Below are 17,994 nucleotides of genomic sequence, written 5' to 3' on the forward strand. Positions count from 1 at the left end.
TATATTTATTTTTGCTCTAATCTTTACAATTTATTTCCTTCTACTAACTTTGGGTTTTATTTGTTCTTCTTTTTCTAGTTCCTTTAGGTGTAAGGTTAGGTTGTTTATTTGAGACTTTTCTTGTTTCTGAGGTAAGCTTGTGTCACTATGAACTTTCCTCTTAGAACTGCTTTTGTCATGTCCCATGGATTTGAACCATTCTGCTTTCATTTTCATTTGTCTCCAGGTATTTTCTTATTTATTCTTTAACTTCTTCAGTTGAGAAACATATCGTTTATCCTCCCGGGTTTGTGATTTTGGAGGTTTTCGTTCCTTTTAGTTGATTTCTAGTCTCTTAACATTGTGATACAGAAAAGATGCTTGATATGATTTCAATCTTCTTAAATTTACTGATATTTGTTTTGTGGCCCAGCATGTGATCTATCCTGGATAATGTTTCATGTGCACTTTAAAAGAAGGTGTATTATGTTCCTTTAGGATGAAATGTTATATATATATATATATATATATATATATATATATATATATATATATATATATATATAGTCTATCTGGTCTATCTGGTCTAATATGTCATTCAAGGACAGTGTTCCCTTATTGATTTTCTGTCTGGAGGATATGTCCATTGATGTAACTGGGAGTTAAAGTCCCCTACTATTATTGTGCTTCTGTTAATTCCTCCTTTTATGTCTGTTAATATATGCTGTATATATTTAGGTGCTTCTATGTTGGGTTCATAGTTATTTTTATATTTTTTTATATATTTAAAATATTTTCAATTGTTATATCTTCTTGTTGGTTTGATTATTTTGTCATTATGTAATGTCCTTTGTCTCTTGTACAGTCTTTGTTTTAAAGTCTATCTTGTCTTTTATTTTTTTATCGACTGATGACTTTAGATTTTTGTTGTTGTTAGATTTTTAAACAACCTGGTGAATGATCTGTACCAAGAATCTGACAAATTGGAAAAAATGATGTGCAAATGTGTTAGCTTAGATAGCTTAGAAGTAAAAAAATATCCTCTTCCAGTTCAGTATTTAATTCACTACCTGATAATATGTATTTACATAGAATTTAAGAATTAACTATTTCAATTCATTCTTTTTTTTAATTTAATTTAATTTTATTTTTATACAGCAGGTTTTAGTTATCCATTTTATACATATTAGTGTATATATGTCAATCCAATCTCCCAGTTCATCACACACACACACACACACCCCCAAGGTCTATCTTGTCTTGAGGAAGCATATATATGGGTCTTTATTATTATTATTATTATTTATCCATTCAGTCACTCAATGTCTTTTCATCAGAGCATTTAGTCCATTTACATTTAAATATTGATAGGTATATATTTATTGCCATTTGGTTGATTGTTTTGGGGTTGTTTTTGTAGCTCTTTTTTGTTCCTTTCTTCTTCTTGTCTCTCTTCTCTTGTGACTTGATGACTATTGTTAGTGTTATATTTGGATACCTATCTCTTTTTAGTGTGTGTATCTAATATAGATTTTTGGGTTTTGGTTACCATGATATATGTGATATCATGATTATTATATATGATTAAGTTGCTGATCTCTTAAGTTTTAATGCGTTTTAACAACCATGTATTTTTACTGCCCCCCCCATGTTTACTGTTTTTGACATCATATTTCATGTCTTCTTGTTTTGTGTGCTCATTACTGTGAATATAGATTATTTTACTACTTTTTTTTTCTTTTAACCTTCCTAGTAGCTTTCTAAGTGGTTGATCTACTACCTTTCCTATATATTTGCCTTTATCAATGGATTTTTTTATTTTATAATTTTCATATTTTTAGTTGTGGGCTTTTCTTTTCCACTTAGAGAAGTCTCTTTAACATTTCTTGTAAAGCTGGGTTTGTGGTCCTGAACTCTTTTAGCTCTTGCTTGACTGTAAAACTTTTAATCTCTCCACCAAAACTAACTGAAAGCTTTGCCAGGTAGAATATTCTTGGTTGTAGGTTTTTCCATTTTATTACTTTAAACATATCGTACCACTCCCTTCTGGCCTGTAGAATTTCTGCTGAACAGTTAGCTTATAGCGTTATGTGGTTTTCTTTGTATGTAACTTGTTGCTTTTCCCTTGTTGCTTTTAATATTCTCTCTTCATCTTTAATTTTTGCCATTTTAATTACAGTGTGCCTTGGTCTGGTCCATTTTGGGTTGATACTGTTTGGTACTTTGTGCTTCTTGGACCTGGATGTCTATTTTTTTTTCCCCATGTTAAGGAAGTTTTCAGCTGTTATATCTTCAGAAATATCCTCTGTCCCTTTCTCTCTCTCTTATCCTTCTGAGACCCCTGTAATGTGAATGTTAGTATGCTTGATGTTGTCCCAGAGGTGCCACTAACTGCATGACCAGGGGAGTCCCTGTCCAGGTGCTGACCTGCTTATGGGTGAGGCCAGGTCAAAAGATGACTAGGTAGGGGGCCCAAGGTGTGCCAAGGCTAGTGCCAGCCCATAGGTACAGAGAGCTGTGTCCTGAGGTGGCCAACTGGAGAGCCAAGGATCCCAGACCTAGTGTCAGCTTCCTGATGTATGGGGCTGTGTCCCAGGGGTGGCCTTGGGCTTCTGTGCACCTCCTGGTGGATGGGGCCAGTTCCTGATGCAACTAGCTACATGGTCTAGGGTGACCCAGAGCTGGTGATAGCTAGCAGGTGGGTGTGGTCAGATCTCAGGATGACTGGTTGAGAAGCCCAAGGAGTCCTGAAGCTGGTGTCAGCATGCTATTCAGTGGGACTGGGGCCATGGGGTCCCTGGGTGGTGCCTGCCTGATGGTGGGTGGGTCAGGTCTTGACACAGTTGGCTGTGGGGTCATGATAGTTCTGGAGCTGATGTTGGCCTGTGGTTGAGTGGAGCCAGGGTCCAGGGAGTCCTGGGGCTGGTGCCAGCCCACTGATAGGTGGAGCCATGTCCTGGGATCTCTGGCTGCAGGACCCTATTGGCACTGGAGTTGTTGTTTGGCCCATAGGTGGGTGGGACCAAGTTAAGGGGTTGCACCCCTCTAAGTCAGAGTGTCTAGGGGTGGTTCTGGGCCTCTGGTGGATGAGACCAGATCCTGGGGCTAGTGCAGGCTAACAGGTGGCTCTGTCCAGGGCCCACAGTATCCCAGGGCTGTGCCCTTCCCCTGCTGGATAAGCCTTAGATCCTGGGCTAGCATTGGCCTACTGATGGGAGAGGCCAGGTCCTGCGCCCTCTGATGGATTGTGCCCAGCTAACTGCCTTGCCTGCAGCCTCCTAAGACTGGTGCCAACTGGCTGGTAGGCCAGACTGGTTTCTGGCACTAACAAGCTAGAGGGGAGTATTCCAAAATTGCACTTACCAGCACCAGTGTCCTCATGGTCGGATGAATTGCTGCCAGTGTGCATGTCCCCAGGGTGAATTTCAATTGCCTCCTGCGTCTCCAGGAGGCTCTTTAAGATCAGCAGGTGGGTCTGACCCAGGTTTCTTTCAATTTACTACTTCTGCCCTGGGTCTCCAGAGCATGTGAAATTTTTTGTGCACCCTTTAAGAGTGGAGTCTCTATTTTCCACAGCCCTCTGGGCCTCCTATACACAAGCCCCACTGGCTTTTAAAGTCAGAAATTCTTGGTTCTTTTCTTCCTGGTGCAGGACCCCTGGGCTGGGGAGCCTACTGTGGGGATAGGACCACTCACTCCTTGGGGAGAACCTCTGCAATTGTAATTATCCTCTCACTTGTGGGTTGCCTACCTGGGGATGTGGGTCTTGACTATACTGTGTCTTTGCCCCTCCTATATCACTGTCATTCCTTCTTTTTATCTTTAGCTTAAAGATCTCTTCTGTTAGTCCTCAGGTCCTTCTCATCTTATAGTTGCTCTGTAAATAGTTGCAATTTTGGTATGTCCATGGGAGGAGATGAACTCTGAGTCTTCCTACTCTGCCATCTTGGACACTCCCCTCATTGTTGTTTTAATTTGCATTTCCTTGATGACAAACAATGTGAAACATCTTTTCATATGCTTATCTGCTATTCCTATATTTTCTTTGCTGAGGTGTCTGTTAAGGTCTTTGGCCCATTTTTTTGGTCAGGTAATTTTTTTTTTATTGCTGAGTTTTAAGATGTCTTTATTTATTTTGGATAATAGTCCTTTCTCAGATGTCCCTTTGCAAATATTTTCTCCCTGTCTGTGGCTTCTCTACTATTCTCTTGATGTTGTCATTCACAGAGCAAAAGTTTTTAGTTTTAATGAAGTCCAACTTATCATTTTTTTCTTTTTTATTTTCTTTACAAGGATTTGTTGTTGTTTGTAAAAAGTTATTGCCTCACCCAAAGTCATCTAGGTTTTCTCCTATGTTATCTTCTAAAAGTTTCATACTTTTAAGTTTAACATTTAGGTCCTGTGATCCATTTTAAATTAATTTTTGTGAAGGCTGTAAGGTCTGTGTCTGGATTCATTTTTTGAATGAAGAATGTCCAGTTGTTCCAGCACCATTTATTGAAAATATTCTTTTATTGTTTTACTTTTGTTCCTTTGTCAAAGATCAGTTGGCTATATTTGTGTAGGTAAATTGCTGGGCTCTCTATTCTGTGCCATCATACTGTCTATAAGTTCTTTTGTCAACACAATGTTGTCTTGATTACTGAAGCTTTATAACAAGTCTTAAAGTCCAACTTTTTCTCCTTCAAAATTTTGTTGATTATTCTGGGTCTTTTGTCTCTTTATAAAAACTTTAGAATCAGTTTGTTGATAGCCACAAAATAACCTGCTGGAAATTTTTTTAAAATTTTTATTGGATTGATTATAGTTGATTTACAATGTTATGTTAGTTTCAGGTGTACAGCAAAGTGAATCAGTTATACATATACATATATCCACCTTTTTTTTTTTTTAGATTCTTTTCCCATATAGGCCATTACAGAGTATTGAGTAGAGTTCCCTGTGCTATACAGCAGGTTCTTATTCGTTATGTATTTTATATATAGTAGATAAATCTCCCAATTTATCCCTCCCCCTCTATCCACTGGTAATCATTAGTTTGTTATCTACATCTGTGACTCCTGTTTTGTAAATAAGTTCATTTGTACCCTTTTTCTTAGATTCCACATATAAGCGATATCATATACTTGTCTTTCTTAATCTGAATTATTTCACTCAGTATGACAATCTCTAGGTCTATCCATGTTGCTGCAAATGGCATTATTTTGTTCTTTTATATGGCTGAGTAATATTCCATTGTATGTACATACCACATCTTCTTTATCCATTCCTCTGTTGATGGGCATTTAGGTTTCTTCCATGTCCTGGCTACTGTAAATAATGCTGCAATTGGGGTGCATTTCAAATTATGGTTTTCTCTGGGTATATTCCCAGGAGTGGGATTGCTGGGTCATATGGTATTTCTATTTTTAGTTTTCTAAGGAAATTCCATACTGTTCTCTATAGTGGCTGTACCAATTTACATTCCCTCCAACAGTGTAGGAGGCTTCCTTTTTCTACACACCCTCTCCAGCATTTATTGTTTGTAGATTTTTTGGATGATGACCATTCTGACTAGTGTTAGGTGCTACCTCATTGTATTTTTCATTTACATTTCTCTAATAATTAGCAATGTTGAGCATCTTTTCATGTGCTTTTTGGCCATTTGTGTGTCTTCTTTAGAGAAATGTCTATTTAGATCTTCTGCCCATTTTTTGGGGGGTTATTTCTTTTTTTGATATTGAGCTGCATGAGCTGTTTGTATGTTTTGGAGATTAATCCCTTTCTGTTGCTCTGTTTGCAAATATTTTCTCCCCTCCTGAGGGTTTTCCTTTTGTTTTGTTTATGGAATTTTGATTGAAATTGCATTGAATATACAGAGCAAATTGGAAAGAACAAATATCATAGTCATACTGATGCTTTCTATCCATGAACATGGAATATATATTTATTTACTTCTTCTTTGATTTTTTTCATCGGAGTATTGTAGTTTACCTCATAAAGATTTTGCACATATATTGTTAGATTTTTATCTAAGTATTTCATTTTTAGGGTGCCAATGTAAATGATGTGTTTTTAATTTCAAATTCCACTTTGTTGCTGTTATATAAGAAAGCAATTGACTTCTATATATTAATCTTGTATCCTGCAACCTTACTATAATTGCTTATTAGAGCCAGAAGTTCTTTTGTCAATTCTTTCAGATTTTTACATAGAAGGTTATGTCATCTGTGAACAAAGATAGTTTTATTTTCCCTTTCCAACCTGTATGTCTTTATTTATTTATATTCTTATTGCATTAGCTAGGAGTTCCAGTAAAATGTTGAAAATCAGTGGTGAGAGGGGACATTATTATCTTTTTTCTGACCTTAGTAGAAAAGCTTCAAGTTTCCCATCATTAAGTATGATGTTAGCCATAGCTTTTTTGTACATATTCTTTATCAAGTTGAGGAACTTCTCCTCTACTCCTAGTTCACTGAGAGATTTTGTCATGAATAGGTTAGGTTTTTTGCATCTATTGATATTATGCGATATTTCTTTTTAGTCTATCAATGGCTTATATTAATCGATTTTCGAATGTTGAATTAGTCTTGCATACCTGGAATAAATCCCACTTGCTTGTGATGTTAACAAATTCTCTTTTGATTTAACTAAAGTGAGAGATAATTGAGAGTAGTATATATAATGATTCAAGTGTTAGTGGCAGTGTAACTACTGATGTGTAGGCATATATGTAACAATAATTTCACATGGATTTATAACTATTTTGTGTGTATATTCTATCTTAATTTTAAATCTAAGAAATTTAATCTAAGTTAATGTTTTTGTAATTAAATATCCTTATAGGAAGTCATAAGAAATGTAATTTGCTTAAAAATATATATCACTTAGTACAATCATTTAGTTTAGTGTAATAATTTTTCTTTTTATTATAGTCATGTTCACCTGTCTGGAAATGGGATATAATTTTAATTGCATTTTATCAATTTCCAGGATGCAGTTCTTCAATATTTGAAAATCTTATACTGTCTTTCCTCAGACTCAATAAGATAAATATCTTTGTAGTAGCAATTGTTTATCTGTCCCATCATCCAACCTCACCTTCCTCTTTCATGAAAGAACTTCAATTTTGTTCAATTATATACTTGTAAAAATGCAGCACATGTGTGTCAGGAAAGTGCACACCATCCACAGTACCTGAGTCTTTGTATAACTAAAGTAATCATAGGAATTCCAAACCCTTTGAAAATGATAGATCCAAAAACTTTTTAAGTTAATTAGCATTTGTTACTCACCTGGCCAAAGTTTTAAGTCATGTGTGAACACCTGAACCAAGCCTAAGCACAGGGAAAACAGTAAGAACATATCTAATCCCACTGCCGTTCCAGTGATTTATGAGCAGTGGGGAACCAGCCTTGCCAGCTGATGACCCCCAGAGAATGAAGCCAAGATCATAACATTGTTGGACAACTGACTGGTTCAAAGATTGAAGTCTGCTCTATTTCTGGACCTCAGATTAGATGAGTTTGTTGTTTAAGGCAGTTTGAATTTTTTTTCTGTTACTTTCTAAAGTTTTTATACACTTTAAATGTACATAAATATATATTACCTATATGCTATATATGGCATATTATATACATTATATATATCAATATTATATATATTTTTCTACCTCCCTGAACAATTAACTGCTCTAAAAATGATAAAGAAACAAAGTTTGATTTGGAAGAAAGAATAAGGTAGATTAGTGATGTGCAATTGCTGAAGGAAACAACACATGGAACTATTTGGCTCACAGTTTAGTCATTGCCAAGACCTCAAAAAGTACAAATAATTAGGAAAAAAAGCTTAATGGGTTGTTTTATCAATCAATATAAAGTGTAAAATAAACTTCATTTGTTTCTATTCATATTATTTCCTGCATATAGGTAGATATTTCTCCATAATTAGGCTCATCATAGTGTGGAATGAGTAGATAATACCACTACCCCAAAATTTCAGTCTTACAGATTTCTCCCATAGGTGTTTATTCCTTTTGGTTGAAATATTGTAAAGTCTTGTAAAAACGTAAAAACATTATCTTGGAGGAACAGAATTATCACTCAGTAATCTCTGAGCTAAAATAATTTTATCAGTTAAATTAACTATTTGACTGCTTAGTTTAAACTAAAATCCATGAGAGGAAATCACAGTTACATTTGTCATAGTTTGTTCTGGGTCTGTCCTTTTCACATAGTATCAATGCTTAGAGAGTATTGCAGATTTACTTTTGAAAATATGACTCAGATAAATATGCATTATAATTCACTTACTTTAAGAGATAGGTGTTCTTTTCATCCAGGAGCCAGAAGGACATTATGTTAATGTGTTGTCTCCTAAAAAACATATGACTCTTCACTATTCTTTTAGAAGTACAATATTATCATTTTTATAATTCTATGTGTTTGTTTACTTTCTATAAGAGCCAAATATATTTATATAATCTTTGGGGGCTTTGATTTTGTTTGCCTGGATGCTGCATTTTTTTTCATCCATAAGCATTTGAATGTACTTCCAGCGTTTTAGTTTGATTTTGTTCTTCCCATGGCCGAGCAAACAGCTCATTTGGTTTTAGAGTCTTTTAATGTTTTTGTTGGCAATTGTCTTCTAGTGACAAGATTCATTTTTTCATTGCTTTTATTTATAAACACTAGAAATGATAGATAAGAAATGATATGTCAGTAATGAAATAGTATCTCTGATCAATATTTTTAAGAGACAAAAGTATATTTTTCTTTAAAAGGTTAAATTTATGGATTGTATACAATTCAACTTCCTCAGTTTCCTAGAACCCTTTTCCCCAGAACAAAGAGGTTTAGAAATCATCTGAATAAATCTTCTTCCTTTTTTTTGGCATTGTAAAAATGAGGAAGTAGAAAATGCCTAATTCATTTATATTCACCCTATCTGTTAATGATAGAGCTAGAACACTAAGATAACAACTTCTGCTGATATTTCGCTAGTGAATCAGTTATTAATTAAAATAATAACTCCATGTAATAAACAATCCTCCAAAACTCAGTGGATTAAAGCAGTAATGTTTATTTACTTACTAGTCTGCAGGTCAGCTGGGCTATTTTTTTCTATTCAGGACTGGGCTCGACTGTCTTCATTTGTTCTTGCTCAGTCACTTATGGTGAACTGGTGAGTTTGCTGAGGCATTAATAATCTTGGCTGGGATCACTCACATCTCTGGGGTCTGTGATGGGCCATCCAGGGTGACTCTGACCCATCTGACTGTTCTTCTTCATCAGCTAGCTTAGACTTCCTGTTGTTCAATAGTTGAGGCAGCATTATAAAAGAATAAATGAAAGCACACAAGGACTCTTGAAGCCTCAGTTTGTAACTCACACACCATCACTTCTGCTGCAAGTCACAGACTAGCTCAGATTCAAAAGTAGGGAAATAGATTCCATTTCTTGATAGAGAATCATAAAGATATATTTAAAAGGTGTACATAGAAGGAGAGTTAAGAATCTGGTCACATTTGTAATCATTTAATACAACTATCATAAACCTATTCATTTTTCTCTATCTGTATTCCTTGAAAGCTCCCTCATCTTTGTACATAATCCCCAAAACTGGTATCATCCATCTCCAAGTTCTCTACTTTTAATTAACATGTGCAATGCTGGCAGATTGCTGTCCTATTGTGTGCTTTTTTGTATCATTTTCTATGAGGTGCAAAGTGAAAAAGCAAAATATATCATTACCTTTCTGGGAATCTGATATTTGTCCTCCCTATATCAGAATGTCTTCACCTATTCTACTGCATGATAATTAATTAATTAATTGTAATGCTTTCATTTTAATGTAAAACATAAAAATATTAGTTTAAGAAAACTTTTATCTTATAGATAAAGCAGAGTTTTCTTTCTCAAGCAGACATTAGCCAGAACACTAAGGTTGTCTTTAAGTGGAAACCAAGTGTTAAAATTTTATCTTCATAATTAACACTGCTGTACTTTTGCGTAAATATAATTTTCTTAAATTCCTATTCATGGATATATATTCCTTGAACAAAATGAACTTCCCTCTTTCACAGCTTGCATTCTAATAGAATTAGCAAGTAGTTGTAAGTTTCATAAAAAGAAATAAAATTGTGTCAGGGAAAATATAGAAGTCTCATTTTGTCATGAGTTGGCTACTGTGACAAGAAGTGGGGTTAGTGAAAGACCTACAAGCCCTGCTAGTCTATCCCTTATCATTGTAATAGTTCTCAAATGTCTTTGTGAAGTTAGAAAAATCTAGATTTGAATTACAATACCATGGCTAAATGGGTGTGTCACCATAAAAGACTCCTGAATAATTTCTGTGAACCTTAATTCCTTTACCCATAAAATATGAACATTAGAAAATACCTCGTAGGATTCAGGTGGTGCTTCAACAAAGCAGAGCATATCAATTAGACTGTCTACCAGAGTGTTTGCCTTATATTAGTGGCTTCAAAAATGTTGCTATTTTATAAACTATACTGGTGCTCAAATCTCAGTATGTGTGAAGGAAATACAGATTTTCTTCTGAAGTAGCTTGAAGTCTCTTTGTGTAAGGTTTAATGGTGATGGATGTACATTTATAAAATTCTTATTTTTGTTCTTCTTTGTGCTAAATTTAGCATTTCCTACTATTAGTGTATCACATTGTTATTAATATTCTTCCTAAAGCTTCTGTGTGATGGATGAATAGTCAGTGATGCTGACCTGTTAAGGGCAACAACTTCATAACTTCAGAGCTGGGACATCAGGTCTAAATCTGCCACTTATTTGCTACATGATTTGGAGGAAAAAACTCAATCTCTGTGTGCTTAAACTTCCAAAACAGGAAAAAAAGGAGATGATATAGGGTCTATGTCATGAAGCTCTTGTAAATATTGAACAGTTAAATATGTTTTAATGTACTTAAAACAGTGCCTGGCACATTAGAGGTCCTCTATCTTGTGTATTATTATTGTTTTTAAAGATAAAACTATGAAGGTCCCTTCAGATAGCTAGCTAGATAGATAAATAGGTATTGCTTACATATGCTTAAAGAGCATAAAATGTAGATTGCATGCTAAATTAAGGGATTACAAACAACATTTTGCACTGTTTCATTAGTGATAATGGTTAATGTTTACTGAGAATTTTGTTTCTATTTACTATCTCATGATCACTATCTCTCACAATCTTAGTAAAATGTTATATAATCTTTTTCTTTACTTCTGATAATGTACATTACAAGGTACATTATTTCTTAATCTAGTATTACATCAAATATTCAATGCTTACAGAAGAATTTAGAATGGATATGTATTTGACAAACTATAATAAAATGAATTCATATATAGTAGGACTTTGGGTAAAGTTAAGTTATGGTGGAACGTCTTATGGAATATATAAGAACAAGAGAGAATATTACAGTATTTATTTTGTTTCTCCAAGCTGTTGTGAATTTTTAAATTATTGATGCATGTCAGAGACTAAAAAATAATGGGCAGGGTGGATAAAGCTATAGGAAAAGCAACTGAAAAGAACATTACAATAATTATACATATTTTTCTACTACTTCTCAGTCAAGTCTACTTGTCACTTTCTCTGCTCTAAATGACACAGAGCAGAGAGGAAAAGAGGGAGGGATAAATGAAGAGTTCCTCTGAATTCACAAAGCAAACGCAGCAACAGATAAAACAGGAACTCAAAATACATAAGGTATACGTACCAGTTTGCTTCAGTTCAGTTCAGAGAACACTTTGAGGAGAAATTTAAATTATTTCAATAAAAATATATTCTAGTTCAAACTATATACTGTATATTTTTAATTTTTCCCAGAATACAAATTTTTCTCTTTCATGAGAACAAAAATTATAAGATTTATGTTCTATGTCAACTTGAGAATACTATTTTTATTCACTTAGGTTGCTATTTTACAACTGGTTCAATTGAAAGACATGGGCAGAATTGCTGAAAGCTCTTAACAGTCCAGCATCTGGGGTGGCCACCTCCATTAATCTGTGGTTTTGACTTCTAGCATTAGACAACAGGCCACTTCATTCAGCACAGATTATAGCTCATGGGTCACCACCTGTGAAAGGGGCTGTCTTAGTCCATTTGGGCTGCTATAGTAAAATACCACAGACTGGGTGGGTTATAAACAACAAAAATCCATTTCTCACGGTTTTGGAGTCTGAAAGCCCAAGGTCAGGGTGTCAGCATATTTGGGTTCTGGTAAGAATCCCCTTTGAGTCTGCAGACTTCTTGTATCCTCACATGGTTGAAGGGGCTAGAGAACTCTCAGGAACCTCTTTAATATAGCACTAATCTCATTCATGAGGGCTCCACCCTCATGACTTAAGCCCATCCCAAAGACCTCCTAATACTGTCATCTATGGGGCTGGAATTTCAGCAGATAAACTGGGGGAACACAAACATTCAGACTGTGCATAGCAGGGCCCTTCTTTGTATTAACTACAGGGAATAGGAAAGAAAGGCAATGAAACCTCAAGGATTTGGGAAATGGAAAACTCATGTAGTTTTACCATGGGTATACAAGCAACAAGCTGAGCTGCTGGTAAAATCTAAATTTATATATTAAAACAAATAATACAGGAATTGAAAGAAAAAAAAAAGGAAGAAAACTAACCCAGAAAAAAACCTGTGAAGCAAATGAGATAATTAAAACATTATATGTACTGATTGCACGGTTGTAACATGAGACAAATATATCTGAATGCTTTGGATCTAGTAAATTTTCCAGATCTTTTGGCTGCAGAGACATAGCTTAAAAGCCTTTACTGAACATTAATGATGATAGAAAATACTGAAAGCACTAGAAGGAGGTGGCCCCAATTAAATAGAAGAGAATAATCAGTTATGTACATATATAACTTCCACTAATGTTAATTAGACCTTTGCATGTAAATCTGAGTACGTCAAGAAGATGGATATTTAGGTACATACACACATGCACTTTAGAGCTTTCACTAAGATCACATTGTAAAATGATGGTAAATAGGGAATCTCTTAGGTCACTTATAATTTATACAATAATATTTTAGGACACGTGGCACTAGAAAACTTTTAGATAGCTAAAGCTTTAAATTCTTGGGTAAGATAATTTGCAAGCTGCTATACTCTACAGATTTTTCACGGCAAATGAGACTGTCAAACTTAAACTACTCATGTTTGTCAGAGGAATCTAGTTCTCACTTTGCCAGATGTTAGATTTACCCAAACCTACAAAGAAAAGAAGAAAGCAGAAAAAGGTGGTAGGTAAGGAACAGGAGAGGGAGGAGAGGAGAAAGGAAAAGAAGGAGGAGAAAGAGGAAGAAAATTTGTAACTATAACCGAATAACAGCAACCTAAGTAGACGGTGAAGTCCTTGAGGTTGGGTCCTTGTCTTTATTGAATTGAGTTTCTGCAGCCTTGGGCATGGGGGTACAGTGTAGATGAACAATGCATGCTTGTTAAACTAAGCTAAATTGACAGAGTGACAAAGGAATTACTGATGTAAATAATGTCTTTCCCAGCTTTTCATCCCTCTGGGGTTTCTATAGAGAAAAAAGTCAAAACAAAGTATATGTATATATATATATTTGTAAAGTTCATTTGAGTTGAAAATTACCCTGAAGTAGTTTCAAGTAAGGTGTGCTACTATCTGTGGGGTAAGAGAAAACATTAATTGTAATAATACTGTGAAAGGTGTATTTGACTTGGAGATTGTGGTGTTTGGATTGTCATGCTAGCAATTCCATAATTTCTTAAATGTTATGAAAACTTTAACGTTTATATGTATATATCATATTTCTGGGGCAAAATCACATACAAGGATGACTGATAACTTACTAAAATATAGTTGGTGAATTTAAAATTTTTGTGGTTTTTGAATACCAAAAAATGGAAAGTCCTCCTCTCTTTCCCTCCCTCCCTTTTTTCTTTCTTTCCCTCCTTCCTTCTATCTTTCCTTCCAATGCACAACTAATGATGGGAATATGTGCTATAAATTGTGCTGTACTAGGCCTTATCACCTGAATTATAACACTTGCAACAATCGTCTAATTATTTATTAATATCCCTCACTCCCTCCAAAACTTGAATATACCTCTGTTTTTTACATTTATATGTTTAATTGAATTCAGTCAACAGTTTATGAGGTCCTATGCAGGAAGAAGTTATGCTTTACAAGATTTAAATGTGAAAAGGTAAATAAGGGTGGAGAGACAACATGGTATCTGACCTCAGGTAGTTTATATTCTAATACATAGGGAGCCATTCAAAAAGTATATATAAATAGTTAAAGTAGTAGCAAACTGTACTTGTTGCAATGCAGGAAAATAATAATGCCCATAGTAATAAGGAAAATATTAATTGGTTAGTTAACGACTTAAGAAAAAATTAAAGAAACTAATTTAGTTTTTTCCCATTTTTATACAAATTGTTGGAAATTTACAAAAACAAACAGAACTATTATTTTCTTCCCTAAAAGAGATTTCACAATTCAATTTGGCCAAAAATTGTACACAAGAAACTCTAACATAAGGTAATTCGGTACACAAATCTTTGGACATAAAATAAGAAAATACATATGGGAATTTAGAGCAGTTTAATCAAAGTGCTATGAAGCAACAGAAGGAAGGATTTAGTCCAGTAGGAGGAATAACTTGTTGACACGCACATGTTGGGCAGAAGCAAGAGTTAGTGCAAGGGTTAGAATAAGAACTGAGGCCCAGGATTGATGCCATAGCAGACTAATTTGAACTAGGAATATTAAGGAAAGACCTAGAAATTCAGATGCCAACAATCATCAGCCTACATCATAATTTAGTTTAGGCTAAATTCTAACTAAACTTTTAAATCAGTCAACTTATCAATAATTTGTGTGTGCATATCCATATATGACAGCTGACAATTCTATATATTATATTTTTATGATGGCAGTATATATACAAAGACTGAAATTCCTTATATTTATAAATGACAATCAGCTATTTGCTAGAAATTTTTTAAAGATTCATGACAAAGATTCAAAGCCACTAGAATTGTATAGGACCCATTTTAATAGAAATAGAAGCACATAAATATTGGAAAATATTTTGAATCTTTCCTGATATACAAGCAAGTCTTAGACATAAAGCTCACAAAGAAGAACCAATCAGAGAAATTTCTGATTTTTTATTAGTGTTTTTTAAGGGGAAGGACATGAGAACAAATTGTTGTATATGACATTTCCTTTTGGGATAGCTTGGAATATTAATGAATTTGCCCAAGGTGACTGAATTATATTAGCTAGTTATTTACAAGAAAAACATTGTAGACATTAAGTCCCTTGTTGATATGCTATCATCAATTTTCCACTTTTTTTTCTGTCAGGCTTATTCCTGACAGTTAAAACAATGCATATAAATCTAATATGCTCATAGTTATTTGATTTTAAGCGGTTCATTTTGTTCTTCAAATTGCTGTTTAACATAATCTCTAGTGGGATTTTTTTCTTATTTTCCCTTCTTTTCAATTTTTTTCATCACCTTAGCTGTATTGATATTGTTGTCATATGTATGTTGAACTTATCATTGAATTATATTTTGGTGGTGCCATTTTTCACACGTGTAACATACTTCTTATGAGCATCAATTATCCATAATGGAATTTTCTAATTCTTCCTAAATATACAATGCTAATACTTTGCTTCTGGGTCAACTTTTGAAAGAAAATTGAGCATAGACTATTTTAGAAAATAACAAAGAAAGGAAGAAGGAACAAAGCAGTACAATGAATTTGGATACAAAGTCTTGGTACTATAATGGCATTTCAATATATCTTATTTTCAAGTCCAAACCAAATATAAGAAATGACTATTTCCATAATCTTTTATTTAAGGTTCAACCTAACTTGTTTCTATTCTTATCCTTATCCTTAGCCTTATCAAGTGCCCATTTCCAAAACTGATTTATTGAGAGTCTTCAAAACAGAACTGGTACTTTTTTAACATTGCACTTTTGATTACCATTCCATCAACCAGAATGGTATTCCCTGTCCTCTTCTTTTAGACTTACTATATCCATTCTTCAAAACTAGTAATCCACTACTGATTCTTTAAAAGCTTCCCATGGCCAGTCCAGCCTGAACTGATTACTCAGACATCTGAGCTTTTATATCAAGGCAAGTTTCAGTCATTGGCAATAAATTGTATACTACCAAGTAATAGTTCTACAATTACTTTTCAGAACTTCTAAGTAGATCATTTGGTTGTGGGGGTCTATTCAAATTTGCAAGTATTTATGCCATCTTTCTATAGGTAAGATACTGAGGCCACGGACCATCTTTTATGTTATTTTCCCCTCAGAAACCAAAACAGAATGCTGAAAATGTTTGTTATTTTTAAACCTATGAAACTTATTCTGTGGTGTAGTTCTATCTATGGAGAAATATAATGCTGTGTTTTTTTTCATTTATTTGTTCATTCATTCCATCAGTATTTACGGAGTACCTACTAGGTGCAAGACACTAGACATACAAACACTAAAATGGCACTAATTCTATGCTCAGTGCATCAGGATGATAGACAGTTTTCCCTTATACTTGCTCCACATAGACCAGGTTTGCAAGGACTACATCCTTATACATTCAGTAGCTACTAGTCCACAAGATCAGAGGATGACACTAAAGTGAGAGCATATTATTTTCCTATTCAGGCTACCAAAAAGGAAAAGGTTTGGTTTCTAGAAAAGTTGGATTTTCCCTTCAAAATGTTGACTTTTCCATATAAAACTAAGATTTTCCTTGATGTTTATTGAGAAAACTAAACAAAAATAGATACAAAAATAGTTTAAGAAAATTAATAAACGAATCATCATGTAAAACTCCTTGGTGACATTTTGATATAAGCAATTTTTTATTTGTTTTCTAAAACATCAACATATGCATATTTCTAAAACAAAGAGTTGAATCAATGACAAATTCACTTTAGGACAGATGAATCCATCATGCTAGGATGTTTTCCATAATTGAATAAACTAATTACAGACTCAGATTAATTACAAGGTTAAAACGTAACCATTAAAAATTTTGGAAACACTACAAAATTCAAATTGTCATTCTACTGTTGCTTGTTTGTACTAGTATAAGTATACATACATATTACATACATGTATATTGCACTACAATATCTCATTTGTTTACCTCTTTTATTATTTTGAAATTTGTATTTTTAGAGAGAATTTTCCTTCAGCAGTGGATTATTGTTACTCTGTTGAGATTGACATAGAGGGCATGAACCGTGAAATCAGATACAACTGGGTTTGAATTCCAGTTATAATATTTTATAGCTGGAGAACTGACAAATTTATTGAAACTGGTTTGAGCTGCAGTTTCCTCATCTCCAAAATTATCATAATGAAACATATTCATGGTGAAGACAAAATAGGTTGATATATAAATTATCTAGTAAAAAGTCTGGCACATATTGTGCACTTTAAATCATATTTTTATTACAATATTGTGAATTTAATAGACATGAAATTGATAATCTATATGAATACTAGATTGGGAAAAAGATTATTCAGATAAAATATTCACTCTTTTGCTCTGTTTTGTAAGAATGAGTGTGGCTTTGAAAATTAGTTTTCTCCTTAAGTGGACTGACTTTTTAACCTTTCTATTGTGATAATATCTGCCTTAATCAAATTATTTTGACCATTCTTTATGCTATGCACTTTATATAGAGGAAATCAAGCATTATACTCTTTGGGGGAAATTTAAAGTATCTTAAAAGTATACTGTAAGTTGATATAAGATGTAATATGTTAGAGTATGGGAGGCTTGGGAATAATAGTTCAGTCTATGCTATCTTACAGTCCTAAGTTATTCAATTAGAACTTTAGAACTTAAGGAGTTTGATTGGTCTATTGCTTTTAGTTCTCTGTTATGAATATGGCATTTTTTCTGCACATAATTTTTTTAAGTGTTTTGCACATTGTATTTACTCTAGGCTTCTAACTGCTAAAAAAGAATGAATAAACATTCT

This window comes from Mesoplodon mirus, assembly GCF_964341445.2.
Source record: "Mesoplodon mirus genome assembly, chromosome: 6".
Taxonomy (NCBI): Eukaryota; Metazoa; Chordata; class Mammalia; order Artiodactyla; family Ziphiidae; genus Mesoplodon; species Mesoplodon mirus.